Here is a 16,782-nt window from a genome sequence, read left to right as displayed (position 1 = left end):
TTTTCTATTTAAATGATTGAATTCCAATTATGATGGAAATTCCTCTTTCATCATTTAAATTTTTCATGCTTAAAAATAATTTATCTAAAATTCTTCTTTAATTTTAAATAAAATATCCATTATTTTAGTATTCCAAATTTTCTCTTTCTCCATTGGAATACATGGATCTCCATTATCATGGGAATTTCTCTTTTATCATAAAAATAAAATTACAAAAAATTTCACCTTTTCTCTAATAATTAACTATTTATGCATACACATTAAAAAATAAATTTCCATGGATATGATGAGAATTATTCATTTAACATAGGATGACTAATCCTAGAATATGGTAGGAAGTCGTCTTTTCACATTATGCATAAAAATGATTTATGTGTTAATTTTTAAAAATTTTACCATAGCTCTGCTGCTATTACTGATAATTTTTAATATTTTCTAAAAGAATAAGACTTTGTAATAGGATTATGATAAAGTAACTATCATTTGGACCTATATCCAGAAGTTTAGGGACTTGCAGATGAAAGCTACAAAGATGGATCCCACTACTCTTTTAGGATTCTTCGTAGCTGGTTTACCCGACTCATACCGTTTACAGGTTAAAAATAACAAATGCAAAACTTTGGACGAGGCCATTCATTCAACTCGTATCTATGATGATACAATGGTCTCTTCCAAGGCTAAATCTGTTACCGAGCAAGAGAACAAGCACAAAAGAAAGTTCTCCGCACCAATGGCTAGCACGACTGAAGGAAAGTCTTCGGACCAATCTTCAAAGAATTCAAGTTCGACACCAGCGAAGAAGAAACGACTCCTTAAGGCTTTGAAGCTCAAGAAGGAGGGACATTGTTTTATCTATGAAGAAAAAGGACACATGCGTATCGAGTGCCCGAAGCAAAAGGGTGGAAAGACCAATGCAGGACCCAAGCCAAAGACAACTAACCAATTGTCTTTGACAGGTATGTCAGTTACTGTACTTTCTCGCCCTAGTACATGTTCTGATTGTCTGTTCAACTCTAAAGTTTTTGGCTTGCATGACCTTCTCTGAATTTATGGAGAAGTGAATGGCCATAGAATCCACATTCTTCTAGACCCTGGCAGCTCACACAATTTTGTTAACTACAAACTTGTGCAGAAATTGAGTCTTGATTCGACACCCAACGATCATATCTAATGAGGTACACCTACCTGCGGGTTGGCAAGTATGGGATCAAAAGGTGGAGATGCTACCAATCCGGATTCAGGACTACAAAGGTACTCTGGAATGCTACATTATGCACCTAGAACATGTAGACTTGTTATTAGGGATTGAGTGGTTTAAGACTCTTCAAGTCCAGATAGATTGGTCTAGTCATATTTTTTCTTTTCAGCATAGGAACACCCAGTATAGTATTTTAGGTGATTGTATACATCCCTCTCAGGGACCTCTTGTAAATACAGTTGATTTTGGGAATATAATGGATTCTTCTTTGTATATCGCTTTCCATTGTGTATTGATTCCACTTTCTTCATTTCTCATGCCTTCCATGGATGTCAATGAATTAAGTGTATTTGAAGCAAAGAATTACACAAGATACTTGATTCGTTTAAGATGTATTTCCTAAGGAACTGCCATCGCGTTTACTACCTGAAAGGGCAGTAGATCATCGTATTGACTTAATCCCTGGTGCTCATCCTGTCAGTATTCCACCTTATAGGATGAGCCAGGCTGAGGAAGATGAGTTGGCTAAACAACTCAAAGATTATTTGAGGATGGGCCAGATCCGTCCAAGTAAATCACCTTGGGGTGCACCTGTGTTGCTTAGAAGAAAGAAGGACAACACCTGGAGAATGTGTATAGATTACAAGAGATTGAACAAGCTGACAATTAAGAACAAGCTGACAATTAAGAAAGAAGGACAATACCTGGAGAATGTGTATAGATTACAAGAGATTGAACAAGCTGACAATTAAGAAAGAAGGACAACACCTGGAGAATGTGTATAGATTACAAGAGATTGAACAAGCTGACAATTAAGAACCGTTATCCTCTCCCTAGATCAGATGACCTGATTGATCGGTTAGTAGGAGCGAAATATTTCACGAAGATAGATTTACGTGCTGGCTATCACCAGATACGTATTCATGAAAGGCATGTCAAAAGAACCGCCTTTCGGACTAGGTATGGCCATTGTGAGTTTCTCGTATTACCTTTTGGGTTAACCAATGCTCCAGCCACTTTCCAGCAAATGATGAACGATCTTTTTCGTGAACATTTGGGAAAATTTATGGTGGTGTTCCTGGATGATATTTTGATATATAGTCGTACTCTTGAGGATCATGTTAGACACCTCACAATTGTCTTATCTATTTTAAGACACAATCAACTATATGCTAAATTAAGTAAATGTGAGTTTTTTATGACAGACATCATTTACTTGGGACACAAGATCACTAGAGATGAATTCAGCATTGACTATGACCGAGTTCAGAAGGTTCTGGACTGGCCTATACCAAGAACAGTGAAACAACTTCGTTCTTTTCTCGGTTTTGTTGTTTTTCTTCGGAAATCTGTGCGGGAGTACTGTCAGCTCACACTACCGATGACCGACTTGTTGAAAGGTCGTGGATATAAGTCAAATCAGCCTATCACTTGGAATAACGATTTGAATATGGCCTTCAGACTTTTGAAAGATAAAGTCAACGAAGCACCTATCTTAGCATTGCCTTATCCTAGTCGGCCTTATATTCTTAAAACTGATGCCAGTGACTATGACATCGGGGCTGCTCTATTTCAAGATGGTAGACCTGTTGCTTTTGAAAGTAAAAAGCTAGACGACACTCCATCTAGTTGGCCAACCCTTGAAAAAGAGCTTTATGCTGTGATTCATGCTCTCAAGGTTTGGAGATTATTATTTTTATGGCTCCAAGTTTGTGGTATTGACTGATCATCAGTCAATCAAGTATGTGTGTGATGCGGATGAATTGAGAGGAAGGAAAGCTCGTTGGGCTGAGTTAATGCTACATTTTGATTTTGAGATTCGTTATCGGAAAGGGTCCATGAATAGTGTTGCCGATGCGCTTAGTCGAATTAGAGAGGTGAATACTTTGTCGTTCACCGAGATTTCTACTGACTTATTTCAGTCATTGAGAGGGCTTTGCAGGACTGATAGTTATTTTGGTCCATTTTGGCAGAAGATCCAAGATGGGAGCTCATTGATTGACCAAGACTCGATGACTGAACAGCCTACCATTCAGGCTGCAGGAGGCCAGTGGATGATTCGGAATGGTTTACTATTCCGTACGGGTTACCGCAGGACATAGTCAGTGATAGGGACTCTAAGTTTACGAGTGATTTTTGTAAAGTTGTTTTTGAGAAGTTGGAAACAACTTTGAATTTGAGTTCCTCAGATCATCCTCAATCTCATGGCCAGACTGAAAGAGTGAATCAGATTTTGGAGGATATGCTTCGGACATATGTATCCAAAAGACAGAGTTCATGGGAGGATTATCTTCCTATGTTAGAATTTGCATATAACAGTACTCAACATACGAGTACAGGTTTTAGTCCTTTCATGCATATGTATAGTTTTCAACCTAGATCACCTTTTATAGTAGGATTCTTAGTACTTCAGCATGATGCAGCACGTAATTTTTTGCAAGATATGCAAGAAATGTTACAAGTTGCGAAGGAATCTATTAGAAGTGCTCAAGACCGACACAGATTTTATTCTAATAGACATCGTTCACCCAGAGAGTTCTCTGAAGAAACGATGGTGTAATTGCGAGTTCCGAAAGATTCTGAGACTTTACAGACAGGTCGATCTTTGAAATTATCCCCTAGATACTGTGGACCATTTCGTATTACACGACGGATTGGTTTAGTTGCATATGAATTGGATTTGCCTTCTCATGTGAAAGTTCATCCTGTATTTCATGTCAGTAGACTTAAGGAAGTACTGGGTGGAACTGACCAGTTAGTTACTCCTCAAGAAATCATAGATGTCGAGGACATGACATTTGTTCCACACAAACCTGAAAAGATTCTTGGATTTCGTGAAAGAAGATTGCGTAATACGTTTATCACGAAATACAAGATCAAGTGGAAGGATCGTGTTGAGAAGGACGCTACATGGGAGCATAGCAGCTATAAAACGCGTTTTTTATAAAAAATACTCAATGGGACGTTTTTTAGGATAAAAAACGTCCTTTTGAAAAAAAACGTGAGGTTTTTTTTTTAATTAAAAAATTTGCCAGGCTAACGTTTAACGTTACGCCTGGGCTTTTTTTGATCCGCGTGCCCTCTGTTGCTTCCCGAACCTGCACACCCAACCTCACACGGTACTCTCTCTCTCCTTCACCCCCTCTCTCTCTCATCTCCTCTCTCTCCCCTTCTCCCTCCCTCTCTCTCTCTCTCTCTCTCTCTCTCTCTTGTGCACACATTTCTCGCGAAGCTCTCTCTCTCTCTCTCTCTTATATACTCTCTTTCTCTCTCTCTCTCTTATATATTCTCTTTCTCTCTCATCTCCTCTCTCATCTCTTCTCTCTCTCCTCCACCCTCTCTCTCTCTCTTGTGTACATGTTTCTCGCGAAGCTCTCTCTCTCTCTGTCTTACAAGTTACATAGTACATACTCTCTCTCTCTCTCTCTCTCTCTCTCTCTCTCTCTCTCTCTCTCTCTCGATTGAAGATTCTCTCTGTCTTGAGTCTTGACTCTTACATACTCTCTCTCTCTCTCTCTCTCTCTCTCTCTCTCTCTCTCTCTCTCGTCTCAATACATATTACATACTATCTACACACACACTCACACACGCATACTTATTACTACCTACAGGCTACGCGGGCGGCGGCACTCGTGTGAGATGCTACATGGGGAGAGAGAAATTACCGGTATGGGATGAAGTGATCGAGAACAAGGCTGACAAAAATTGGCGGTGCAAGCATTGCAACATTGTCTACACCAGCAGTGCACCGCGTGTAGCTCACCTTCTCCACATTACTGGCCAGGGAATTGATGTGTGTCCCAACGACATTCCCGACGATGTCATTCAGAAATTGGGTGAAGATCCAAGTGTTGTTCGTGCCAGAAAGAGAGCCCGAGTTCAGGTTCAAGGTACGGCACCTTCCATCATAGATTCCTCCCAGACTTCACCACAACGGGATGTTCCTGCATCATCAGTTGTCGGTTCTTCTCGAGCTCCAGCCTCTTCTCATCCACATAGCGGTGGTGCACATCCATCTTTCACAACAAGCCCTCCACCTCCAAATGTGCCAAAGAAGTCTCTTCAACAAAGTTGGGCCAAAATCAAGCATGAGAATGCAAGACGAAGAGTTCGGCAATACTTCTTCGAGTGCAAAGTGCCCTTTGACCATGCTCGCAAGCCGGCTTTTCTACACATGCTTAGTGCGGTGGCGGATGCGGGGCCCGCATTCAAGCCTCCATCATATGAGATTCTTCGCACCAAAGAATTGAAGGCAGAGGTCATGGACATTGAGAAGGAGCTAGCACCAATACAGGCGGCATGGGCAAGGTATGGGTGTACTATTATGTGTGACGGGTGGTCAGACACCAAACGCCGCCCTCTCTTAAATATCCTTGTCTCTTGTTGTCTCGGCACCATGTTCTTGACTACCATAGATGGCTCCGGGGAGGCACATACAGCTGAATTTATCTATGGGCATCTAAAGGCAGCAATAGAACAAGTGGAAAGCGAGAATGTGGTTGCGGTAGTCACAGATAATGCATCCAATTGCAAGGCTGCCGGCGCACTAGTGGAGAGAGACTATCCACAAATCAGTTGGGTTCCTTGTGTGCTTCGCATTCGATTGATCTTCTGATTGAAGATGTGGGAGCCATACCATGGGTGGCGGATGTGGTGAAGAAGGCAGAGTTTATGGTAAACTATGTGACGAGAAAGCAACGAGCTCTTGGTATCTATCGGGCAAATTGTGAGACGGAGCTCGCAAAGCCTTCAAGTACCCGCTTTGCCTACCTCTTCATTGTCCTCCAAAAATTGGTAAAATGTCGACGTGGTTTGCGGCGTATGATTACGGACGACAGATGGATTTCATGGGATGGTAGCCGCACCGAAAAGGGCAAAAGATTTGAGGATCTCATCTATGAGGCAGTCTTTTGACATGATGCGGAGTGCATTGTAGCATTCATGGAGCCATTGATCGCAGCACTACGCCTTAGCGACTCGGAGGGATGCACCATGGGCCTCATCTACGAGTTCATGGAGAAGGTGGGCGCGGCCTTCAATGCAAGCAACCTCTTTGATGATGATAGGTATGCTACTTGCAAGTTGTAGGATGTAAGTCATTCTTTGCTTTTGACTCTTGAGTCTTTTTTCTTATAATGTATTCTAGATTCTAATTTATTGTCTTTTGTTCTAAACTTCTATGTCAATAGGATGGATGAAATCAAGGAGATATGGCAAACACGATGGGATTGGTTTCATCGTTAAAATTCATGCTGTTAGCCACATCTTGCATCCACTTTGGAGACAAGATGCTCAGAGACATGATCGCGAGCTAAATGTGGGATGGAGAGAGTACACCACCAAAGTGGAGAGAGACCCAATAACGCAAGATCTTCTCGAGACCCAGCTTCTTCTGTTTCGCGACATGCATGATGTTGATTTTGGCTCACCACGAGCTAGTCTTCGAGATGCCCAGCTTAAACCTATCAGTTGGTGGGAGAAGTATGGTGGTGACTGTGCCGAGCTACAGCGCATTGCTATGAGGGTTCTCTCACAAGATTGCTCCTCCGGCGCTTGTGAGAGAAATTGGAGCTTGTTTGTGGCCATACACACAAAGAAAAGAAATTGCTTGTTGCTTGCACAATTAAAGCGTCTTGTCTTTGTCAATTCCAATCTAAAGCTTCTTCGAAAGAGGGAAAAAATGAAAGCAATCAATGAGATCAATCCCGACACTTTCAAGGTTGAGATTCGCATGGAGGAGCTAGTGCACCCTCGTGACGAAGAAGATGAAGTGTGGGCTTTTCTTGCAGCAGAGAGAGCCTCTTTTGCACATCAGACTCGCACGAGGACCGGCACCATAGGCACGGGCAGAGGTAGGGATAGAGACAGAGGCAGAGGCAGAGGCAGGGGCAAAGACAAAGCCAGGGGCAGGGGCCTTGAGACAGAGGCAAAGGCCGAGCCAGAGGGAGAGGCCAGCATTAGTGATTGGAGTGTTAGTGAGGAGGATGAGCATGACTGTGACCATGGTGGGGATGATTCTAGCTCAGAGTCCGAGTCTTGACTCTGATGAATGACTCATGAGTCACATTTTGTATGCCACATTCCAGTATCTACAGACTAGTGGCTCATTTTTATGTATGACATATGTTCATTGTTATTATGTTGGGGCTTCGTCCTTATTTATGTTAGGATTCAGGATTCAAGATTCCCATTTTGTGATTTTAGATTCATGAGTACTCAATACATTTCATGATTATCTTGTATTCTCTAATCTCTTTAAGCATGATAATGATTCATAACTCAAGTCTCTCCTTGTCTTTCAAAATTAAAGTTTAAAGTTTAAACGTTCATAAGTTCATAAGTTATAACTCTAGTTTCAACTTTAAACATGTATGTGACATGTCTCGACCAAATGTAATTACACTAGTGTTTTTTATCTTTAAAAAAACGGCGTTTTTTATTTTGGCCCCGCGAAAAAGACGTATAATACACGTATTATACTTTGTCGTATTATACGTCCCTGGCTGCTATGCATGGGAGACATTGACTACTCTTCAGAGAGATTACCCTCGCTTTTTAGTGAGCTCAGGAGTGAGCTCTTAGAGGAAGGGGAGTATGTCATGTGCACACTGTGTATCTACCGTGTGCTACACGCACAGAAGACTAGCTTTGAGGTTTGGGGAAGCTTGGAGCTAGGCAGGCTGATTGACGAGTTGAGTTAGGGATAGACTAACGGGCGGGCACCCAAGTATGGACAGGCAGGTGCCAAGTGTGGATGCCCGATGACCGGCCAAGAGCCTGTAAAAGGGTGGCCAAGGTTAGTCATTAGTGATATAGAGTCTCGCGTGATTTGTGAGAGCTCTATGGTCTGGAGCCTGGATGTCATGCAGACGTGCACCTGCTTCATGCAGCCGAGGCCCGCGAGGGTAGCTTCGTGGCAGTATGGGACATCACGAGATAGAGATTGGTCGGTACGTCCATCTAGTTAGCTCAACTCGTGGCTCGGTGGGGACAGCCAAGTTTGTGGGCTTGCCCACGGCTGTCGTGGTTGGGAGGTGATTTGTTTGGTTTGTTTGCAGGTTCCGAGTCTCGTACCACGAGCGTTCTACGAGGAGATCCTATGGGGATTCGACAATCCTCGACTCCCCAGTGGACACAACATGGAGATACGAGATAGGATGCATTTCATAATTGTACACCCTAAAGCATGCTACTTAGTCTACATCTCATCTAGACATTTACAGAGTTGTATATCATTGGTTAGCTATTTCATTTCATTTTTCATTTTTCATGATGTTTATGACATGGACACATTGTATTCACAGGTTTTGTCTCATAGGCCCATTGGATCTCTAGTAGACGTCTCTCTCTCTCTCTCTCTCTCTCTCTCTCTCTCTCTCGCTCTCTCATGGCTCGGATTTGACATTCGCAACTGATAGTTCATCTTTTTTTTCTGTTGTACTATGATGAGATTACATGGACACTATTGTATCACTTTTGGTCTCACAGACCCATTGGGTCTTTTGAAGACGTTTAATATAAATTTATTTCTTTCTTTATTTCGCTAAACACACACACCATGGATAGCTTCCATCCACCTTAGCTTACCTGCACCTATGTGACCCTGAACCTAATACCACAATGAGTGCAATACCCTATCTCTTGAGCTTTCTCACATCTCTCTCTCTGTCACACACACACACACACACCATGAATAGATTTCATCCACCTTAGCTTACCTGCACCTATGTAAACCCTAACCCTATTACCATCATCTATGATACCCAGAAGAGAGATGTATTTAGATGCTTTTGCATGGTTGTATGTGTGTCCTGGAACAACCATATCTAGTAATGCACGAGCGCTGTGTCTAGTTATGAGGCTGTTTTAGACTATAAACACTTGAAGGCAACCATGCAGGAAAGCAAGTATGGACCCTTCAGGGGCTGGCCGTAGAGGGCTGGCAGAACAGCCATGGGAATAAGCCATACAGGCTGTGGGCTACTAAGTGCGTGAGAATCCAGGCCATGCAGAACTCTAGGTGCATCACATTGGCCATGATTTTGCTTGTTGTAAGCTGCAAGCAGGCTGGCCCTGGTACGGATCATATAGAAGATTGTTGGTACATACCACATGGCAGTTCTGTTCATATGGTTGGTGTATGGGGCTGGCTGTGGGCTGCTAAGTGCATCAGAATCCAGGCCATTCAGGACTCTAGGTGCATCACATTGGGCATGATTTTCCTTGTAGGCTGGAAGCAGGCTGGACCATGGTACAGACCATATAGAAGATCATACAGGTGTACCGTGTGGTGCAGGCCACATGGCAGTTCTGTTCATACGGCAGGTGTATGGTGGCAGGTTGAGCATGCATCAAAGCTGGGTGGCAGGTTAAGCATGCATGAGTGACATGGATGTGGTCTGTTTGGTCCATGTGTGGACATATTTGGCTTTTTATTTTAAAAAAATGTTTATGAAAAGCACACATACATAGAGTTTTTTTTTTTAAGCATAGGAAAAGAACGGACATGTAAAATATGACTTTGGTTAATTGTTAGTGTTATTTTTTAACATTTACTAAAAAAGCACACTTGGAAAAAGCTGCTTTTCATGCTCTTTCCTTTCTCCCGAGACCACAGTCCTTTTCTTTCACATTGATTGTAAAGATTAGGCAATTTATGATACTTCAGTAGTTGAACGGTTCCTCCATTCTCCCATGCTAGGGTTATTTTATATGAGTTTAATTTCCACTCCCTAAGACAGGAATTCTAGGAGATAATATACTCTTTACTCAATGATTCCCTCGTCAATGATCGCATGGACCTTTAGGACCATTCGGATTACCAGTTTGCGTTGAGTGTTTGTGGGACCTATTTTTTGACCAGCTTCTAGATGGAGATGCCGTAACTTCGAGGATCAATTTAACTTGTGAAGAATACTATCCTGCGTCCCTAGTAGTTCTCCTTTTATCCCTGGTATGATTAGGGATGGTTAAAAGACAAAAGACCAAAGAGCATTTCACATCGTGGTTGAATAGGCGATTTTCTTCTTTTCTGTGATTATCGGCAGATACCGATGATAAAAACCCATGACTTGGCAAACTCTAAGAATCTTCCCAGGCTAGATTTGTCCACGATATTGATGAGTTTGGTGTTTGAAGCGAACTCTTTTGAATTGGAGATTTGGAATGTGTCTTTGGACACACATGACACATAAGTGCAAAAACTCCGTAGAGAAACCACATATTGTGAGGGCAAAAGGACGAAAGGACCAGATGTACAAGAGATCAAAGCAAAACAACACAGCATGAAATAGGTGAGTCAGTCTATATATAATGGTGAGTGAACATATGTACAAGAGCCCTCTAATGTGACTCTGAGTAGAAAGACCACTGCAGAAGTAGAGATAATGTTGGAGCTGAAGCATGGTCGATGACGAAGGCCCGCGTCAATGTGAGGAAAGCACTCCGAGAGGTGGTCGGTGTCGAAGGCTCACGTCGGTGGATGCAGAGGCACTCTGAGATGGTAGTGGCAGCAGAAGATGAGGTGATGCAGGCTCTGGTGACAAGGGTGCTGCGGTACCTAAGGTGGTAGATGAAGAGCAAAGAGGTTTGCCATCCCAGGTGGTGTAGTGATGCAAGCTCTAGTGACAAGGATGCTGCAAGACCTGAAGGGTGCAGGCTCTGGTGACAAGGGTGCTGCATACCTAAAGGGTGCAAGCTCTAGTGACAGGGGTGCTGCATACCTAAGGGGTGGTGAAGATAAGTAGAGAGTGGGATGTCGTCTTGATGGTGTGATGTAGCAGAGAGTGGGCTGCTGTCCTAGAGATAAACTGTAGAAGAAAAACGATGATAAACTGTACTGTAGCAGAGAGTGGGCTGTTGTCCCGATGGTTTGAGCTGAGGAAAAACGTTGAAGTGCTCTATGTAGCAGAGAGGGCTGTTGTCCCATGAACAAATATGTAATGCTAATGTACTGAATGTAGCAAAGAGGGCTGCTGTCCCACGGTGTGGCCCATAGCAGAGAGTGGGCTGCTGTCCCACGGTGTGGCCAGCAGTGAACGTTGAGGTGATGTACTGTCACTAGCATGGACATTTCCCAGTATGAAAGGGGTCTGGTGGACTCCAGGATGTCTAAATATTTGGAAAGTACAAGCTTTGGGAATGGGGGATTATCCTAGAATACAAAGGACCACACTCCTAAAATTTAGGAGAGTTTTACTCAGACACACAATCACAGAATCCTCGCTCCCTCGCTCAACAACACATTGGCCCCGAAGTCCGGCGCCCCTTACGGTATTTCTTTATTGTTAAAAAGTTGGAAAATACAAAGCACGAGTGCAACAAAGCACTCTACTTGCATCAGCTGAGTTTTACAAATTCTGGGAGAAATTTGCCAGCATAACTGCACTAAAATTGTTCCATAACATCTCAGAATGAGTCCCAACTGACAGGCTCACTTCCATAGGCATCAAGTTACCCAATGAAGTCCAAAACATCACAATTCAGCTTGCTGTAATTTTCTGCACAGACCTGTTTTCAGCTCTGTTTTCAGCCCAAAATAACCCTTGTACTGTCCTGGAGGACTTTAGCAAAGTCCTACTGCATTTTGGCATCAACCGGGCAACAAAACAGCCCAAAAACAGCACCGAAACAGTGCTGAAACAGCATTGTATTGAAGAGGTTATTACCCTCTTCCGTCCCTGCTTTGGTGTAGGAACTAACTACACCGGTTCCTGTTCAAGGAGGCAACTAGCCTTTGCATATAAGCATGAAATTCACACAACTGTACCTGATTTTATCTGATGAGAGCATTTCCATAGTCTGCAAGAAAGAGAAAGAGAGAGAGAGGCTGTGGGGAGCAAGCTCAACCCTCAATTCATGAGTTGTAGGGCAAGGGAGTGCACCACAAATGCTGGTTTTCCTGCAACAATCCACCATAATGGCTGCAAATGAGCCTCATTCAGCCCAAATTCCCACGCTTCCCTCTTCTCAATGTGGAAAATGCACATAAATTTGACACTTGGCACATTTTTAAGCCTTTTCCACATGCAATCTTCCAGGCTAAAAATCTCCTGACTGGTTCACATTCTCACAACAGTCCTTTGTCAGCTTTTGGTCCCCTTGACATTCCGCACAAACTGACGCGAACACTTTTCAATTCCGACACTGCCAAAAATAGCAGTTCCCTAGATTTTAGGGATGATGTCATCTGCATTCCTTCTGGTCTCCTGACCATCTTTGACCACTATGGTCACTTCAAAATTTGCTTAGAATTCAAGATACATTCACATTTCGATGGCAGCCACTTACTAGTGTAATCTCGCCTATACCCTCATTCAGTGGCCATGTCCTGGACACTGTCATTCATCTTTCAGTGCAATTCTTAGGCTTAGCCAACCACTGGTCCAAAGTCCCACTGGTTGACCCATTCTAACATTGCAATGGTCCAAGCCCTTCCAAGAGATCCCGGGGGAAAGCAACAGCAACCAAAGAGAAAGAAAAGAAAAATATATATTTATAAAGAAATGTAAATAAGGAAAATAACTACAAAAAGTTTCATCTCCTGGTGACAGTTGCTATTTTTGGCCCGACTCCGATGGAAATTCTGTTCGCGTCATTGCATCTGGAATTGAGCAGATACCAAGAGTTGGCAAAGTGCCTATGACAGAATGTCTACTAGTTGGGATATTTTTAGAGGTAAAGATTATGGGAGAACCCATCTCTTAGATTGGGACATGTGGCAAGAAAGTGGATCAAAGTGAGACAAGTGCCTCACACTTGTCAGAAAGTAGATCAAAGTGAGACAGGTGCCTCACACTTGTCAGAAAGTGAATCAAAGTGAGACAAGTGGCCTCACACTTGTCACTCCATCTATTGTGTGGCTCTCCACTTGTCATCATAGCCTTCTCTTTCCATTTTCACTCATGGGAGCCCCAAATCTATAAATTGGAGCCCTCTCTCTTCATTAATGGAGGCTCTCTTGCTGCACACTAGCCTCTACCACCGTTACAGGCTGCCCTAATGATGGCTACTCTCTCTCTCTCTCTCTCTCTCTCTCTCTCTCTCTCTCTCCGCGCCAGCCCTCCTCTGCGCCCTCCCCCCCCCCTTTGCGCGAGCCCCCTCTACGCCCCCTCCCGCCAGCCCCCTCTGTCCCCCCCTCCCGCCAGCAACCCCCTCTACGCCAGCCCTCCCCCCCCCCCCCGCCCTCTCTCCCTCCAGCCCCCTTGCCCTCTCTCTCTCTCTCTCTCTCTCTCTCTCTCTCTCTCTCTCTCTCTCTCTCTCTCTCTCTCTCTCTCTCTCTCTCTCTCTCCCCCCCCCCCCCCCCGCTACCCACCTCTCTTTCTCTCTCTGTCTCTCCCGTCGCCTTCGCATCTCTCTCCCCGTCGCCTACGCTTTCTCTCTCCCCGTCGCCTGCGCATCCCCTCCCCATCACTTCGTTTTGGTCGCCGCCTGTGCTGCTACTACCGCCATGTGAAGCCCCAGTCCAATCCAGGTTATGTTCGCTATCCTTTCCTCATCCACCCTTGCTCAGGCCTCCAAGGCAGCAACATAAGTGTTAAGGTTCTATCTCTCCGAGGTACATCGACATGGCCAAGGGTGCAAGCAAAGAGGAGATAGTCAAAATGGAGGATAAGCTGAACATCTCCATCAGAGAAAACAAGAAGACGGCGGACTCCGCCATCAACAACATCATCAACCGACTTTCCAAAGTCGAGGAGGAGATCGAAGCTTTATAAAAAGAGAAGGAAGCTTGGAAAAGGGAGAAGGAGACTTGGGAGAAGGAGAGGGAGAAAGAGAAGGAAGGAGGGAAGAAGGAGAAAGAAGCATGGAAAGAGGAGAAAGAGGGATGGAAGAAGGAACGGGACACTATGAAGGAGGAAATCGACATCCTCAAAGTGGAGGTGATCTCTCTACGGGACCGACCACCATGGGAGGAGGGGGAGATTGTGGAAGTTGACAAAGAGGCCATCAAAGAGGAACTCACCAAGGCAATCACCAAGAGCCTAGAAGGTAAGATGGAGGCAACAAGGGAGGTTTGGGTAGAAGTTGTGAAGAGGATCAAAGAGGAAGTGGAAGAGGATGCCCAAAAAGAAGGGCTCCAAATCGTCAACACCACCATTGAGGAGGAGCGGATGCGACATGCTCGTAGACTCAATGTGAGAGTCACGGGGATTCCCGAGGTAGCCGACTCTACCCCCGAGGGGGATGGGCGGACACTATGCACACGACTTGGATACTCACATGAGGGACCCCCCCTTCCTCAAAGCTTGGAGGGCCGGGAAAGACATGACAAAGAAGAGAGCTCTCATCATACAGTTTCAGGATGTGGAGGCACGCACCATCTTCATGAGGAAGAGGGTCATACTACGAGGCTTAGAGGGAGCTCCTATTTTCTTGGATGATGATCTCACGAGGATGCAACTAGAGCATAGGAGAGCTTGCATGCCACGAGTCTTACACGCAAGGAGAGAAGGCAAGAAGGCCTTCTATCGAGATGGTCAGGTCATCATTGATGGCCGGCCCATGGATTAGCGGTTTGGGGCCTATGGGACACAGACCAGACCACTGACAGAGCTACACATGGCAGTATGGAACTGTAATGGTTCACTATGGGTGCAGCCTGAACGACTGGAGCATGTTACGGTGAGAGGAGACATCATACTTCTGACAGAGACACATCAGAGCCCAGAGAGAGGGCTACCTCGAGTAGAGGGATTCCAGTGGGAGTCAGCATACAGGATGACCACACGCGAGGGTACCTCAAGAGGGTCAGGGGGAGTAGCAATTCTATTCAGACGGGAGCTACAAGGGAGACTAAGAGTGGTAGCACAGGATCCGGAGGACAGATACATGTGGATCAGCTTACAGCTCTCACACGACAGGGTTATATACATAGCCCTATGTTACTTTCCTCCATCAGGATCCTCCTATGTCATTACATAGGACATGCCACAAGAGGAGGAGACAGGAGCCTCGCCATACACTTGTCTGTCAGAAGAGATTATGCATTATTCTACACTAGGGGAGGTATTTCTTACAGGTGACTTCAATGCCCACACACAGAGCAGATAGTGTGAGGTGTATGACTATGATGACATGGAGATCCTCCACCCTGTGGATCAAGAGGAGATAGGGGCTAGTCGGGCATCAGAGGACATTGGTCCGAACAGAGGACATTAAGGGGACCACTTACTAGAGTTGGGAGCCAGGCATCGTCTCGTTATTTATAACGGGATGCTACAGTGGCTGGGATCAGGAGGGCTGACATGCTTCCCACATGGGGGTCATACACGTACCGGAGGCACGGTGGTAGACTACATTATGGGGTCTTTGGAGGCATCACAGCTTGTCACCTCATTCTCCATCCCACCTCGTCCTATTGGGGCGGATCATACATACTTGGCATTTTCACTAGCCGGATCACCAGTATCACCACCCCCCCACATACCAACGCCACGCTACCATCTACTTCACACATGACATGGCAGAAACGCACACTAGCAGAGTAGAGGATGGGCTCCTACTCATGGATCCCCTGGCACCTATGGATACCATTACAGCCCAGCTGGCATCACTCCTACACACGGCTGCATTACAGAGCTTCCCACATCGTGTCCACTCAGGAGAGCCTGTGAGATCTGGACTATGCCCCAGAACAGATGGTATGATGACGAGTGCATAGCCCTATACTCACGGTTCCGCATACAGAGAGCCTTGGGAGCCATCACAAAGCAGGAGTCGAGGAGAGAAATGAGGAGACTTACTCGCCGCAAAAGGCGGGCCTTCGCAGAGATACAGGAGCTAGAGATCTTACATTTCTTCATGGCCCTATCTCATGGCGGCACTTCAGAGAGCCCCGGACACCGACACCCATTGCAGACCCACAGACATGGCACACATATGCAGAGGGTCTATACCATGCCCCACAGCAGCCACCTATACCTCAGCCACAGGAGCCTCGACCTACCACAGCTAGCTTCTTTACCCACTCGATGGTACAGGAAGCTATCCGCCGCCTACAGCATGGACGGACCGCCGACCATATGGGCCTGCAGGGTGAGCATCTCATATATGCAGTAGATTCTTTAGCTCCTTTTCTTGCACACCTGTTTAACAGGGCACTAGCAGAGGGTTTGCCTGCGGAGTGGACGATGCACACCATTGTGCCGATTCAAAAAACAGGGGATATGCTCGATCCGAGCAACTACAGGACGGTTATGGTTGGCCACGTGCTGGCCAAACTCTATGGTGCAGTGCTGGAGCAGGAGCTTAGCTTATATGCTGAGCGAGCAGGTTTACGCTCATCAGGGCAGGCAGGCTTCAGGAGAGAGCTTTCTCTCCACTGACCATGTATTCACTTTGAGATGTATGATTGATCAGGCCAGAGTGAGGAAGAGAAAGCTCTATTGCTGCTTTGTGGATTTCCGCAAGGCATTTGACACAGTACCACGAGAGAGGCTCTTTCAGCGCCTGCAGTCTCTTGGCATACCAGCAGACATGACATGGGGGCATTTATGCATTATATGAGCAGGTTTTTGGGCGAGTCAAATGCCCAGGAGGTATGTCCGAGACTATTGCTAGCACCATTGGTGTGAAGCAAGGAT

At 45.1% G+C, this 16,782-nt stretch overlaps 1 protein-coding gene and 1 pseudogene across 1 annotated transcript in view; one reads left to right on the top strand and one right to left on the bottom strand.

Annotated features, from left to right (window-relative positions):
- The window catches only part of LOC147640330 (RNA-binding KH domain-containing protein PEPPER-like), a 79,119-nt gene that overhangs the window by 17,691 nt on the left and 44,646 nt on the right, over positions 1–16,782 (bottom strand). The window lies entirely within an intron of this gene.
- LOC147640331 (uncharacterized) lies at positions 13,682–14,786 on the top strand (annotated as a pseudogene).

This window comes from Cibotium barometz, chromosome 3 (genome assembly GCF_041138505.1).
Source record: "Cibotium barometz isolate CiBa-2024 chromosome 3, ASM4113850v1, whole genome shotgun sequence".
Classification (NCBI taxonomy): domain Eukaryota; kingdom Viridiplantae; phylum Streptophyta; class Polypodiopsida; order Cyatheales; family Cibotiaceae; genus Cibotium; species Cibotium barometz.
Note: the sequence above shows the minus strand (reverse complement) of the source record. Positions and strands in the feature narration are given on the sequence as shown.